This window comes from Myotis lucifugus, unplaced genomic scaffold, assembly GCF_000147115.1.
Source record: "Myotis lucifugus unplaced genomic scaffold, Myoluc2.0 scaffold_177, whole genome shotgun sequence".
Lineage (NCBI taxonomy): Eukaryota > Metazoa > Chordata > Mammalia > Chiroptera > Vespertilionidae > Myotis > Myotis lucifugus.
The window spans coordinates 2,245,142-2,260,985 of NW_005871225.1; the positions used below are offsets into that span (position 1 = coordinate 2,245,142).

Below are 15,844 nucleotides of genomic sequence, written 5' to 3' on the forward strand. Positions count from 1 at the left end.
GACTTATTATGCTTTGTCCCTTCAGCCTGTGGACCAGGCTTTTGTCTACCCACTTCTTTCCCATTGGTCAAATTGTTCCAAAGGCTGCATTCCCACCTCTCAGAGAACTTTTTGGTTCTCAGTACTTCCCTTCCCCATTCCTGAGGGGAGATGGATCAAGGGCACCTGGTACCCAATCTCCCCTGCCCCTCTTGGAGCCCCTTAGACCTGAATGAAGAGTAGGCCAGTAAGAGGGCAAAGTCTGATAGGAGCAGAATGACCTTGAGGATCCTTGGCTCAGTAGTGGCCAGCTCCTGGGGCAGGATTTCCAAGAAGGTGATATAGAGAAAGGTGCCGGCTGCCATGCCCTCCAGCTTAGACTGGGCCAGCTGGTGCAGTGGGCCAGCTCACTGTGCCAGAGCTGCTCCCTGCTCAATGCCCAGAGGTGTCATGCATGAGAAGAGAATCCACAGCCAGCCACTACCTTTGCTCACAGGTGGCTCTGCAGCAGCCTCAGGGACAAGCTGACGGCCAAAATACCCTTATGGAGCAGCAATGCCAGACACAGCTCCATGGCCCGAGCCTGGTTTCACTGTAGTCCCACTGCCAGCCCCTTGAACACCGAGTGCAGAACCAGGGAGAAGACCAATACACAGGCACGCAGGGCTGAGGGAGCTGCCAGAGCTCCCTTGCCTGTGGGAGGCCTTGCCCATCATGCCAGTGCTGTGGCCCACCATTCACTGTCCCTAGCAGTGCCCTTGTCTCCTGTCGAGGTGGTAGCACTGACTGCTCCTTGTAAGCCCGTGTGATCTGCTCCATCACCAGGACCAGGAAGAAGCCCATGGCCAGGATAAACTCTTGTAGGGGAAACCGGAGTATCACCTCCAGGGCTGCCAGGGCCTCATCTATGACAGACAGGGAGTCAGGCAGCAGGTCCAGGAGAAGGTGGCCAGAATTCCCCCTCCTCCCCCGCCAGACAAAACAGCTTACAAGGCTCAGGGCTTTCTGGCGGAAGGCTGAGGCTTCCAGGTTAGCTCCAGGCCGGCGTAGCACACAGATGGACACCAGACTGCAGATGAGAGTGATCACAAGCAGGAGCACCAGGACCCCAACCTCACCTCCAGTCCCATGGGCCCTGGGGGATCTGAAGCTACGGCCTCTGGGCTCCACACCAGGAGCTCTGGTTCTCCCTAGGTGGCCGTGGTTGCTCCAGTGACTCTCAGAACTTCTTGGTGTGGTAGGCAGACAGACATGAACAGAGCAAGGACCATGGGCCAGATACAGAGGGTCGCCAGGGCCCAACTTCCTTTTGTTGGCTGCAGACTGAAGGGTCCTGGGTTCAATTCCAGCCAAGGGCATGTACCTCAGTGGCAGGCTTGATCCCTGACCCTGACCAGGTGGGAGGCAACCAAACGATGTGCCTCTCGCACTGATGTTTTTCTCTCTCCAAAAGCATCATTTTAGGCACCCCATATTTTTCTTCCAACATTTCTTCTTAAATATAGTGATTAAAGTTTACATATAATTCAGGAAAATTCGAAACTAGCAGATCTTTCCATCTGATAATAGGACAGCCATATGTGGGGTGGCAAGCTTGGTGTTCACATGCTAGAAATGAGCTTGTCAAGCTGTTCTTTGTATTTCCTCACAGCGTGTTCTGAGAACCTTTGCCCTTAGTAGATATTCAATTAAGCAGAGTAGTTGAATTGCTAAAATAACATTTCTGCACTGGATTTATTTGTTCTAGTAAATTCTTACCTGAGTAAATTCAGATCTTACATTTCAAACTTTTCCATGGTCTCCAAACTGGTTCTCTTCTCAAATTACTAAATATGATTACTTTTGGTGGGCTCTGGAGTCAGAATGTCAAATCCCGGTTCATGCACTGACTAGTTGTGTAACTTGAAGCAGGTCATCTCACCTTTTTAATCCTAAATGTTCTTGTCTGAACACTGAGTATTACTAATAAGGTTGTGAAGATTAATGTGTCAATTGCTTAGTGCACCACTTAGCACAATTCATGTTAGCTACTACTACTATTATGGTTATCATTTCAATGTTAAATGTTTATTTCAAAAGTGGTCAATTTAAAGGATATGAGAGTATAATATGCAGAAGAAAAAAATCAAAAGACACATAAACTTAGGAAGAAATGTTGCAATTTACTAAGATTCAAATAAATGCAAATTAAATATTGATAGATAAGTTTTACTATAAAACTGGAAATATACTTAAAATGATCATCTTCAATTTGGGCAAAAAAATAATTAAGCAAGCAGGTACTCTCAGACCTAAGAGTGAGACTATAAATTGGTATTCCTTTTTGGGAATGCAACTTAATATGTATCAAAGGTTTCAAAAGTTTCACACTCTTGACCCTATATTTGGATGTGTCCCTCATGGAGATAGTCAGTGAAGCTATCAAAGCATTATATATAATAATGATAAATGTGAAACTAATTTGTGAAAACTCCTGAGTGGTAAAATCTACCAGTTGAATATTATGAGGCTTAAAAATAATGTTCTCAAAGAATACTTAAGGTTAGAAAAAATACTCCTGTGATAGTTCAAAACTGAATAGAGTATATGACCTCACTTTGTTATTAACATATAAATTATATACATGTATCAGTGATATTTTTATTAATTCTCACCAGGAGATATTTTTTCATTGATTTTTTTTTTTTTTTTTTTAGAGAGAGAGAGAGTGAAGAGAGGGGTAGAGACAGACAGAGAAAAATATCAATGTGAGAGAGACACATCGATTGGTTGCCTCCCACACATGCCTGCAACTGAGGGACATGACCTGGACCAGAATTGAAGCCAGGACCTATCAATCCATGGATCGATGCTCTATCCACTGAGCCAAACTGACCAGGGCTATCAGTGATTTTTAAAAAAATATATATTTTATTGATTTTTTACAGAGAGGAAGGGAGAGGGATAGAGAGTTAGAAACATCAATGAGAGAGAAACATCGACCAGCTGCCTCCTGCACACTCCCCACTGGGGATGTGCCTGCAACCAAGGTACATGCCCTTGACTGGAATCGAACCTGGGACCCTTGAGTCCGCAGGCCGACGCTCCATCCACTGAGCCAAACTGGTCAGGGCTATCAGTGATGTTTCTAAACATCTCCACATAGACGACCAGTAGGTATCTCAAACTTGACCTCTATATATCCAAATTTTTTAATTCCCAGCTGCCAGTCTCTAAATCTGTTCCTCCTCTAGTCTTCCTTATCTCAATAATGGGAAAGTCATCCATCCAGTTGTTCTAGTCAAATATCTGACATCTTTCCTGAATTTGTCTCTTTCTTTCATATCCACAGCCAATCCAACAGTAAATCAATTCACTTCCCCTTTCAAACGACCCAGAATCTAACCACTTTCCACCATCTCCACTGCTCCATTGAGTCTTGGCTTGCTCACTGCTGAGGTCTCTTAACTGGGGTCTTTCCATCAGCACTTCCTCCCTCCATGCTCCTTTCTGAGCGTGAGCCTTTAAAATATATCCAATCCTCTCACTCTTCTGCTCCAAGCCTCCAAAATAGAAGCCAGATCTATGTCTTGGCCTACAAAGGCCTTCTCAGTTGGCATTTCTGCTCTCTGAATTCTTTCTCTACCACTCTTTCCTCAACCTGTTGGTTGCAGCCACACTAGTTCCCTTTGTTTCTAATACCCACCAAACACCCTCTCTTTCCACTGAGCCTCTCTGTCTACTTTTACCTCCACCAGGAAGAGCTGGTGCCTTTACTACCTTTAGAAATTTGCCTACGTGTCATCTCCCCATGTGATAACTCATAAGTTTATATCGATAGCTCAGTTCAAAGTTTAACATTCTAGTTCTTTTTTTCTTATCTTTTTTAACTTGGAAATCTTGGTTCCTAAGAACATTAATATTAACTTACATGTTTTATTTTAATAAGTAAAAATATACTTATTTTGTAATATTTTGTAATATACAAAAGTACAAGAACAACAATATTACTAATAATAAACCTACTGAATGCTAGCCTTATTTCCTCTCCCTACTCACTTGGACAGCATTTTAAAATAGCATGTATCACCAAGTGACTTTTTTCCCCCTCTTTTGTTTTATTTATTTATATTTATTTTAGGATTATTATTATTTTTCTTTAATTCTTTGTTGTTGAAAGTATTACATATGTCTCCTTTTCCAAGTGACTTATTTATATTTTCTTTGTTTACTCTCTTCCCCATAGAATGTAAATCCTCTGAGAAGTGATGACTTTTCTTTTGTCCCCTATTGGACCTTTGTTACTTGAAATAGTGCCTGGTTTATTTGTGAAATAAATAAACAAATGGACAAATAAATGCTATATCTTTAGATAAATTGGTGCTTTTTATTTTCTTGTTTTTATTCTTCTGAACTTAAATGTTCAAAAATGACATTTGTTTTTTACTTTTATTACCAGAAAAAACCCATTCCACTATAAATGCTATTCTTTTTATGTTTAACTTGCTAATTGCTAGTAGTAAAGGGCTAACTGAATACATAACCCTTTCAAACTTTTATGTATTTTGTCTTGGGTAGCTCTTTGTCTTTTCTTAACTCACATTTCCTCTTTTATTCATGGCATAATTGAAGACATCATATTTTTGCCCTTTCTAAATCTGAATCAGTATTAGACTGGTGCATTAACTCCTTGCCCATCCTTTAAACTTTTAAGTACTCCTGCCAGTAGCACAGCAATTATTTTGCTGTTTGAACCTTTAAATTTCTATCTTCCCTCTGCATTTCTTCCTACTTTGAGGTCAATGTATCTGTGCACATTGGAAGTACACTAATATTTATAGGTCTGGGAATGTGGCTAAGTCATTTTATATATACTATATCTTTTCATCCCAACAATAACCCTTTTTAGCAGCTATTGTTGTTCCATATGCAATAACTAAGGCTCTGGGAGGTTAAGAAACTCATGGGAGAGCACACAGCTAAGAACATTGGCGGAGGGCACATCTGTTTACTCCAAAGCCTACACTCTTCACTTTTCATAACACTCTATGGTCACCTCCCTGCTCTGTAATTTGTTTATTTATTTCTACATTTGTACACTCCCTCCTTTCGGAAAGGATCTGAGGGAGACGATACTATTGTTATTATTATTAAGCTCTGGTTTCTGCCTTCATACTACCTAAGCCCAGGAGATTGGGGAGGAAGGTATGGGCCGCAGATGGATTGTGGAAGAAAGCTCGTCCTGTTACCACAACCCATCCTCTTAGCATCAGCTACCAAGGGTGATGAACTTGCCACAGAATCTGGGATGTGTCTACCAGGGGCAGTGTTGGGGCATTTGCTACAGGTTGATGCCAAGCTTAGCATGATGAGATTTGATTCTTAGCCACTGTACTAATAGGTCTTTGCTCTAGAGTGTTTATTAGTTCTTTGATTATCTTTTTTAAAATGTATTTTTATTGTTGATAGTAGTACAAATATTTCCCATCCCCCCCTTTCCCCCCCTCCTCCCATCCACCCTCCCCCCCTCCCCCCCTCCTCCATCCCCAGGTCATTATCTTTTTTTTTTTTTTTTAACAGATGAAAAAAATTTGGGTGGAAGAAAATTAAGTAATTTACATATCAGGGTCCTAATGTAATTCTATTGGACTTTATCGTCTATTTTCTTTCTATGTACTCATTCTATTTATCTGTGTAAATATTGAGATACATTGGACCATGGTTCTAACACTCAGGGTCTTTTAAAAAAGAACAGCCCTGGCTGGTGTGCTCAGTGGTTAGAGCATTGGCCGACCCACTGAAGGAGATCAGGTTTGATTCTGGTCAAGGGTACATACCTGAGTTGCAGGTTTAATCCCTGGCCCAGTAGGGGCCAGTGCGGGAGGCAACTAATTGATGAGGTCTCTTTCACATTGATGTTTCTCTCTCTCTCTCTCTCTCTCTCTCTCTCTCTCTCTCTCTCTCCTCCCTCTCTCTTGCAATTTCTCTAAAATCAATGGAAGAATAGCCTTGGGTGAGGATTAACAAAAGAAAAAAAAAAGGAGAACATATAGAATAGTTTTAGAATTTGAGACTGCTGAGAAAAATGGCAACATTTCAATGAAGTAGAGAAATGTAACCTGGCCCCCTGGGCTTCACATAACATGCTATTGATCATCTATCTGTGGCTTCCTTTGTGGTTTAAATATGTCTCTACACGTTCACTTGTATCATCAAGATGTTGATATTCCTCACCAAAATTAACATTACCAAGCCGCTTTGATGTATAAACGTCTGTGTAAGAAAGTTTAAATATTGACTTGTCTAGGTACAGCATGGTGGTTAACAAAACGGCTTTCTCAGCTCTTTTTCTGATTTTAACTGATCTAATTCTATTGCTAAACTTATCTAGAATGAGATCTTCTAAAGGTTGCTTGTACTTGGGAAGAATCAAGTTCATCTTTGATGGTATTCAAGGGGCTGTAGATGTAAACTAGTTCCACCAGTGTCGGGAAACTGTGAGTCATATCAACTCTCATGCTATCTGACTTTGAATGAAGAAGGGCAATGTTCACATAGGAACCATGTAGTTTGTTATGTTAAGAACAGATTGAGCTTATTCTAATGCTCTTGCAGAACTCCATATACCCTTATATGAGAATAAATTTTCAGGATTTCATAAAATAAGGTTCAGCCTTAACGAATGTGACCAATGTATCTGAGATGAGTGACTCAAACACAACAAGGGAAAGATACTCATAGTTTTAGCATTTAAACAATTTTGTATTTACTTGAGATTTTTTGAAAATCATAATTGCTCATTGTTTTCATTTTATAGCTATAAAAGAAAATCAACCATTGAAGAGAAAAAGATAAAATGTTTAGTCCCTAAGGGATATGTTGGTGTTGTCTCATAAAAAAGAGTCAATACTTGATGCAATTATTTGCATATTAACCTTAATGCACGATCTTAATCTCATGATTATTTCCCAAGATAATTTTTTAATGTCCACATTCTCTGAGTACTTTGTGCCACTCCCAGGCATGTGTATATGTGACTAGGTCTGCAGGCTTGTGAGGACAAGTGTACATACAAGTGCATACATAGATGATAGCCAGCCCTTCAGGGATATTAGATGTGCTGAATGTTGGAAATGGGGTGTTTGATGACCTTTGCCAAAATGCAAAGTGAAAATTGGCAAAGTGAGCTTTATCACTTATAACCATAGTTTTGGAGATGAAGAGATAATTACCTAGTCAAATCCCTTATTATATAGAGGGGTTTTCTTTCTTACTTTCTTTTTTTTTTTTTAGGATATGTTTTTATTGATGAGAGAGAGAGAAACATTGATGTGAAAGTGAAATATCCATTGGTTGCCTCCGGTACAAGCCCTGAACAGATATTGAACCCAAAGCCTAGGTATGTGCCCTGAACAGGACTTGAACCCAAAACCTTTTTGGTGTACAGGACAATGCTCCAATCAACTGAGCCACTCAGCCAGGGCAGAACTGAGTGTTTTCTTATAGCACATATACACTCAAGAGATTGCTTACCCCACCACAGTGCTCTCTATTATGTTCTCAGCACTTACTGCTTAGCACATAGTTCCTACTAAATACCTGTTAAATGACTGACTGTTTGACTGAATGAATGAATGAATGAGTAGATGAGTAAATGATAGAATGAGTCTTTCCATGTGACTAGAGATTGTGCAAGCACACACCAGGAAAAGAAACCCAGGTGCTTCTTATCTTTCTTACTGTAGTTCCTATGAGTTTTCATGTTAGATCCTTATACCCTATTCCTGGAAACGCCACCTATTTTTAGCGGAACTAGGCCCTTTCCTTCCCTTATTTCACCTCTTTCCCAAAGCTTTACTTAATAACTGGATAAAAAGAGATTTCTTCCTCAACTCCATTTTGTCTGAACATGCAGCAACATATGAGTCACTCCTCACTTCTAAGACACAATAGAGCTGTGTTTGCTATAAATATTTACTGCCCTGATCTCTGATTTACTTAATATTAACACAATGTTCTGGGTAGCCTCAGAACTTTGATAGATCTATACTATTGTTTGTTTAAGATCTCAAACTACTTTGGGTTCTAAATTTGGTAAATATAGGATCCATTCCAATTAAGGCTCCTGACAAAGTTGAAAACACTATATCTTTTTTTTTAATGAAATGATAGGCATTGTTCTAGAGAATATTTGTCTGTCTATCCATTTATCTACTTAACCTCAAGTACTTCTAATGATCTCATGGGGTAAAAGATGTTATCCTATTTTTTTTTCCAGATGAGGGAGCTGAGACTACAAGCAGTTAAGTGACTTTTAGAAAATACTGGATCCAGGATTCAAATTGAGATTGGTTGGATTCTTCAGATCAAGTTCTTTTCATGACATTATGCACTTGCTTCTTCCCACCCCATAATTATGGACGCCATTTAAAGGCACTAGTACCATTAAGCACTGACCGCTGTGTGCCTGCCTACCAGAGACAACTTTTGCTCCATTAACCCTTGCAGGCCTATAGATCCTAGGAAGACAGAGACCATGAGAGAACAGGGTATAGAAAACTGTTCTCTTGCCATATCTTTCAGACCAGTTTATAGTATCACTGAATGGGGAGCCAAGTGATATGATTTCTTCATCTTCTCAGAATCAAGGCTCATTAATCTCCCCTCCATATCTATGGGGCCACTTTATTTATTTTTTAAATTTGATTTCATAATGCCAAGCTGAGGTGGGAAGGTCAGGGCCATTGGTGACTTATATTTTAAAAGGCATTTACATATTCTTTAACATTGCTGCTATAACACTATTCTCACACCTCACCTTTTTCACAGCAATCATTCACTTAATCTCCATCAGAATATGATTTTTATTTTGAATTAGTAGACAAACAATGAGTGTCTGTTTTGTGGGATTTACTCTAAAAGGTGCCAGAAGAATATAAATATGTATATGACACTTCTGTTCTCTTTCCAATGGAGGAATAAGACATGTAACTCTTGCAAGCTAATCTGTGATCAACACTAAATTCATTTATTCATTCATTCCATCAATAAACATTTATTAAACTTTGCTCTGTGGAAGACATGGACTATTAGCATAAAAGGCCAGATGATAATTAACTTAAAGGATGTGCAGATAAGGGGGTTTAGAAGAGACAGCAATTATAGTCAGAGAAGAGAACAGGGAAGGTTTCATGGAGGATGTGGTATTTGCACTGGATCTTGATGACTCTGCAAAGGGAAAGCACCTTAGGTAGAAAAGTCCATACAAATATAAGGCTATGGGGCCAGGTTACATCAGGAAAAAGCAAAAAGGTAGAAGTTTGAAGAACTGGGGATAAGTCTGAAGAAGGTTAAACTCCTCCTGGGAGACAGGAACCATGTCTGGCAAGGTTGCTTCATGAGGGCTCAGTACATTCTTGGAGTGACAATCAGGCCTCACATCACAAGAGTGGATTTATATGGAAGAGGATATATTTGTGGAGGACTTGGAGGTGATGGTGGTGATGATAATGGCAGATGTGATGATGACTATAGTGATCTGGCGTAAGGGTAATGGAATAGGAAGAGCATACTCAGCAGGAAAGGCAGATCATTGGAAAGGAAATGGAAATCCTGCATTCTTCCTACACCATATTATTGGTGAAAGTCTATCCTACTTCTACTTAAGGAATGCAGCATCAAAGATGGCATTAGGCACAGGGGAGATCATGTAATTGATAATTCAGTCAATTTAATAGTTAGCTAACCTAATTAAAGAAGGCAACGAATTTAATGAGAGCAATCGGGCTTCTTTCAAACAAAAGAAGACCCAATTAAAGACAAGTAAAACTGGTTACAAGGAAACAACCTAAGATGTATAATTAACGTGTAGTACTTAATGTCATAGGATAGAATTAATGGATAGTATTAATTTAAGTAGAACTGTAAGATTTAAAAAGCATTTGGCACTTAACATGAATAAGCAATGTTATTAGTATCTAATATCCCCAGAGATAAGTATCATTATCATTTGTTAATTTCATTTAAGATGCTGACATACATATTCCATTGCTTGCCCTTATGAAATTCAATGCATATGAGGACCTTATATTATATAGTCTTGAGTTTATTAGGAGCCACATAAATTCTTTAGTATAACATCATTGAAATAAATAGAATCAAAATAACAATCTGTTTTTGCTTCCAGGATTGTTGTTCTTTTTTCAAAAATTCCCATTAATATTATTTTCAGTTGGTTTTTGATGTTCCCATAATGGCTTAGGAGATTATTGCCCTAGGACATTATTTTTTAAAATAATAGTGATTACTGTCTAGCAACTTTTCTTTACTCAATCTCCCTTCCAGATATATAATCTTCAAGAAACACAAAAGTCCTTACCTAATACTTATGTATATGTATTTCTTCCTTCTAATAGTTGTAAACCTATATTTTGGAATTCCCTTTTCCTGAACCCACTTCCTGCATTTACTTACTAGTTTTATAAAATTTATTTTTCAATTATAGTTGACATACAATATTATATTTGTTTTAACTGTACAAAATAGTGATTACACATTTATATGCCTTACAAAGTGATTATCCTGATAAATGTAGTACTCATCTGGCACCAAATATAGTGATTACAGTACTATTGACTATATTCTCAATGTTGTGTTTTAGATCCCCATGACTATTTTTATAACTGGCAATTTGTACTTCTCAATCCCTTTCACCTTTTTCACCTATCCCCCCCAAACTCCCTCCCATCTAGCAACCATCAACTTGTTCCCTGTATCTATGAGTTTGTTTGTTCATTTATTTCCTTAGATTCAACACATAGTGAAATAATATGGCATTTATCTTTCTCTATCTGACTTATTTCACTTAGCATAATACCCCTAGGTCTATCCATGTTGTCACAAATGGCAAGATTTCATTCTTTTTTATTGCTGCGTAATATTTCAGTGTACATATTATTCATTAGTTTGACAAACATTTTTTCAGATGCCTATATAACACACTGACAGGCAGTTTGGAATGAGGATGAATTTGGAACCTATCCATCTGATAGGACAAGGTTAGGATCCTGACTATCTCTTTATATAAAACTCTAATGTGCAAACAGACCTAACGGCGGAACAACCAAACAACCAAACAACTGAACAACCGGTCACTATGATGTGCGCTAACCACCAGGGGGCACCTGTGGAACATGGTGGAGCAGGTCAGCAGGGGCGCCAAACCAAGGTGGGGCACTGGTCACTGTTATTGGGGCAAGCCTCTGGTGGTTACTGAAAATTCTTTGCTCCCACACGCCGTGGTCCCGCCTAGTGCTCGCACCTGCTGCCGGTGCTGGCCCCACTTGCACCCACTGCCCGTGCCTGGTGCTGGCCCTGATCTCTCAGCACCATCAGCAGATGTGAGTGGCAGCTGTTGGCCCTGATCGCCCTTCAGGGCTTCTCCACGCCCCCTGCTCCTGAGGGACAACCAGGGCCGGCAGCCACCTCTCGCACCTGCTGCTGTCGATGGTCCTGCTCGCACCCACAGCCGGTGCCAGAGCCACTGCTTGCACCTGCTGCCAGTGCCTGGTGCCGGTCCCGATCGCTCGGCGCCGTCAGTGGGTGCAAGCCGCGGCTGCCAGTCCCAGTTGCTCCTGAGGGCTTCTCCATCTCCTCCTGTTCCTGAGGGGCGGTCAGGGCAGCAGCCGCCACTTGCACCTGTTGACAGCGCCGGCCCTGCTTGCACCTGCTGCTGGCACCAGCCCCAATTGCTCTGCACCTCAGCGGGTGCGAACAGAGCCAGCACTGTCAGCACACGGGAGTGATGGCAGTGGGAGCAGGGCTGCCAGCAGACAGGGGACTGGGGGATGCGGCAGGAGGGGCTGGGTGGGGGCACAGAGGATGGGCTGAGACCCGCCCCAATACCCACCGCAACCTCGAGGCCCACAGTTCCTTTCAAAGTGCACGAATTTGTGCACTGGGCCCCTAGTGGTATATAACAGTCATGTGACCCTGGACAAATTGTTTAAGCAGCTTGAGCTTTGACCTTCATTTGTGGAAGGGAATGGAAATGCTTGCCTAGCACTGTTCTTGTGAGAATTCAAAACAATGTTTACCTAGTGCCTGGAATATGATGGACCCTCAAGGAAGGATAGCCATAGGGTATTTTCCTTACTTTGTTGGTAAATGCATTAGTCTACTTTAGTTTTGCACTACGATGTCCTAGAAGAGAGAGAATTCAGGGGAAAGTGTCTTTTAGCACTTCTTCATTTTTTTGTGTCTCTTGCTTTCTATGTATTTGACACTTGAAATCTCATTTCATGCCTAACTAAACTCTGAGTCCCCTCAGTTCCTCCCAGTGCTCCTCCTACTTCCCAGAATGTGGTGAACTCGCACCGGCTGACTACATGGAAGGTCACCCCTGCTTCCTCAGAGTTCACCTCAATGCTGACAGTGTTTCTTTGTCATTTCTTCCAAATCTATAGGCTATCATAATGTCAGGGAAATCAAAAATTCACTTTATGAAATAATTTTGTTTCTGATTTATGGAATGGAAATAATTTCAAAAGAAGGAGCTTTTTTCTAGTGTAAAGGTTCTAAAAGGCATGAATGGTATTTCTGGAGTAATAGAGAACATTTTTACTTGTTTGCTTTGTTACTGGCTGCAAAATAGACAAAATATGAAATTGCAATATAACATAAAATGTACCTGCTTGTTTTCTTGTGGCTTAAATTTTTAGTGCTTGACTGTTGATTTAGCTTTGGGTTGTTTTAAAATTATGTCATATAGCCTGGCCGGTGTGGCTCAGTGGTTGAGCATCAACCCATGAAACAAGAGGTCTCTGGTTTGGTTCCCGGTCAGTGCACATGCTTGGGTTGTGGGCTGGATCCCCAGTAGGGAGCATGCAGGAGGCAGCTGATCAAAGATGTTTCTCTCTCATGGATATTTCTATCTCTCTATCCCTCTCCCTTCCTCCCTCTCTAAAAAATAAAATCAATAAAAACATATTTAAAATTATGTCAAATAGATACTGTAGCCAGATTTGAAAAGGGAAGAAAAGGAAAGGGAAGAAAAGGAGAGAAACACTTCCAGAACAAAGATGAGAGAGAGAGAGAGAGAGAGAGAGAGAGAGAGAGAGAGAGAGAGAGAGAAATGGAACAAGATTCAGTTTGTCAGGGAACTAGACATCAGCGCGTCTCTAAGTTTTACTGAGAAGTCACAGTTTGCAAAGCACAGGAACTGCAGTAAGCTTGGCATCCAATGGCTGGTGTAGGACAATGACTCAATAAATAATCTGCTGACTGGCTGATGGCAGCTACTTGTTTTCTTCTAGTTCTCTATGTAAGTGAGACCCATTTCTTCTGCTTTCTTCATTCTAACTTCATAAGGCAAGAACCTTTAACTTCTTGGAACTATTGCAGGGAAAGCTTCTGCCTTTCCTTTCACCCATTCCCTTCAAAGTCACGGAGCAATGTGCTGAGGTAGAGAAAGGAGACTTCACATGTGTAGCTCAGGTGCTCCAGCCTGCATCACCCGCCCCCCCCCCCCCGGCCCTGACCCCTCACCCCCCACGCTGGCCTTTTCAGTCTAGTCTCCCTGGAGGGTGGACACATACTTGTCCTACTTTTAACCTCCCATGCAAGGCAAACCTGGCTCAGGGCCCAGCACCTACTACATAAAGACAGGCCAGAGGCCCATCTGGCCTTGGGGCCGTGATGGGTGCACTCTTCGGCACACTTGGACAGGCCTCTTCACAGATTCTCCCCACGAGGGATTGTTGGTCTCAATTTTGGGGAAATTTGAAAAAAGCCTCTTTTCAACTGAAAAGTCAAGTCCAAATCTTATTTTCCAGGCCAGGCTTACAGCTAGCATATTTGGATTCCTATCTGACTTTTGAGTATATGGGTCAATTGTGTCAGTCTCAGAGGGTTAAGGGGATGAGGTGTGTTTAATGATTTTCTTTGCGAGATGCAAACCTTCAGACCTCTTTATCCCATGGCGAATTTACTGGGAATGTTTGAGAAATAGGCCCAAGGGCTAATTTGTATAAACAAAAATAAGTCTTGGAGAGATCAAGGCTTTGAGCTTAGCAGAAGTAGGAGGTATGGGTCCTTATTAAAACACACTGTTCATTGGTCTTTTATTTTAAATGCAAAATTTCAATTTTATTAGGTTGTTCATTGAACACATGCATGTAATCAAAAGTGTGGTGCAGTCATATGAGACTTGTTGAGATGCATTGCAGCCCAATGCCCCTCTATTCTTCTTCTCTCCAGTAGAAACCATTTTTCAACTCATATCACCAGTTCTTTTCATATCTACCTCCAAATGACTAAAGAACACATTTGCTTTGTTATTTCTAGATTTTGAAGTTGTAAACAATACTTGTTTATTTAGGCTTCATTTTTTGACTTCCCACTTTGGAAAATAAGGGTTTAGGTTGCTTTCAAACTCCATCTTCCATCACACAAACAATCTTCCCATGTCCCATTCTCCTAATACACAATCATGTGTTGCATAACGATATTTCAGTCAACAATGGATTGCTTATCTGGTCCCATCCTATATAATAAAAGCCTAATATGCTAAGTGTCCGGTTGACCAGTCTGCCATTCAACCAATCAAAGCGTAATATGCTAATGATATGCTAAGGCTGCTCAACTGCTTGCTATAACATGCACTGACCACTAGGGGGCAGACAGTTGATCAGTTGCTATGATGTGCACTGACCACTAGGGGACAGATGCTCCAACTGGTAGGTTAGTTTGCTGCTGGGGTCCAGCTGATCGGGATTGAGCTAGATGGGTCAGACACGCCCTGGAGCCCGCCCATGGTCCCTCCCTGGCTGGCAAACCTCTCGCATCCCTCCCTGGCCCCGATCGTGCACTGGTGGGGTCCCTTGGCCTGGCCTGTGCCCTCTCACAAGCTGGGACCCCTTGGGGGATGTTGGAAAGCCAGTTTTGGCCCGATCCTGCAGGCCAGGCCCAAGGACCCCACTGGTGCACGAATTCGTGCACCAGGCCTCTAGTAAGAATATGATGGAGCTGCAAACCTCCTATCACCTAGTTTCACTTTTCAAAGCTGTCTCCCCTAGATATAGCTGGCCTGTCTAGTATGGAGTCCCTCATTTCTGGTGCTCCACTGTCATTTGGGGATCTCTCTTCAGTACAATCCTGAGGATTCCCTTCATCACTCTTGTGTTGGATCCCTTCCTTCCTGGACACTAGGCCGTCCTTGTTCTTTACATGGAGGACATCCTCTGGTAACTTCCTGCCTAAAACACTCAGTATAGTGGAATCAGACTTTGATTTCCCCAGAGATGAGTCTCTAGTTATACAGCTCTCTTTAAAGTTAACAGAAGTGAGTTACATTTTAAGATTTAAGATTTTCCAAGTAATTTTATATTACCACTGGTTATATTCCCCTAAAAAGAAACAACAATGAGAACTTTATCTGAATTTATAGATATTAGCCTATCATCATGACTAAAAACTCACATTTAATAACACTGCAAATGCACACACACAATCTTATGTGTGTGCATGTATATATATATTATATATACACTGATAATACACACACACACACACACACACACACACACACACACACACACTTGTACCTTTAAAAATCCCAAATGGCCACAACCGGTTTGGCTCAGTGGATAGAGCGTTGGCCTGCAGACTCAAGGGTCCCAGGTTCGATTCTGGTGAAGGGCATGTACCTTGGTTGCGGGTACATCCCCAGTGGGGGGGCGTGCAGGATGCAGCTGATTAATGTTTCTCTGTCATCACTGTTTCTGGCTCTCTATCCCTCTCCCTTCCTCTCTGTAAAAAATCAATAAAATATATTTTAAAAAAATCCCAAATGACTGATTGACTAACTGTTGTAACAAATTACCACAAA

At 41.2% G+C, this 15,844-nt stretch overlaps 1 pseudogene; it reads right to left on the bottom strand.

Moving 5' to 3' along the window:
- Positions 1-201: 201 nt before the first annotated feature.
- LOC102426196 lies at positions 202-6,476 on the bottom strand (annotated as a pseudogene).
- Between the last annotated feature and the right edge of the window lie 9,368 nt (positions 6,477-15,844).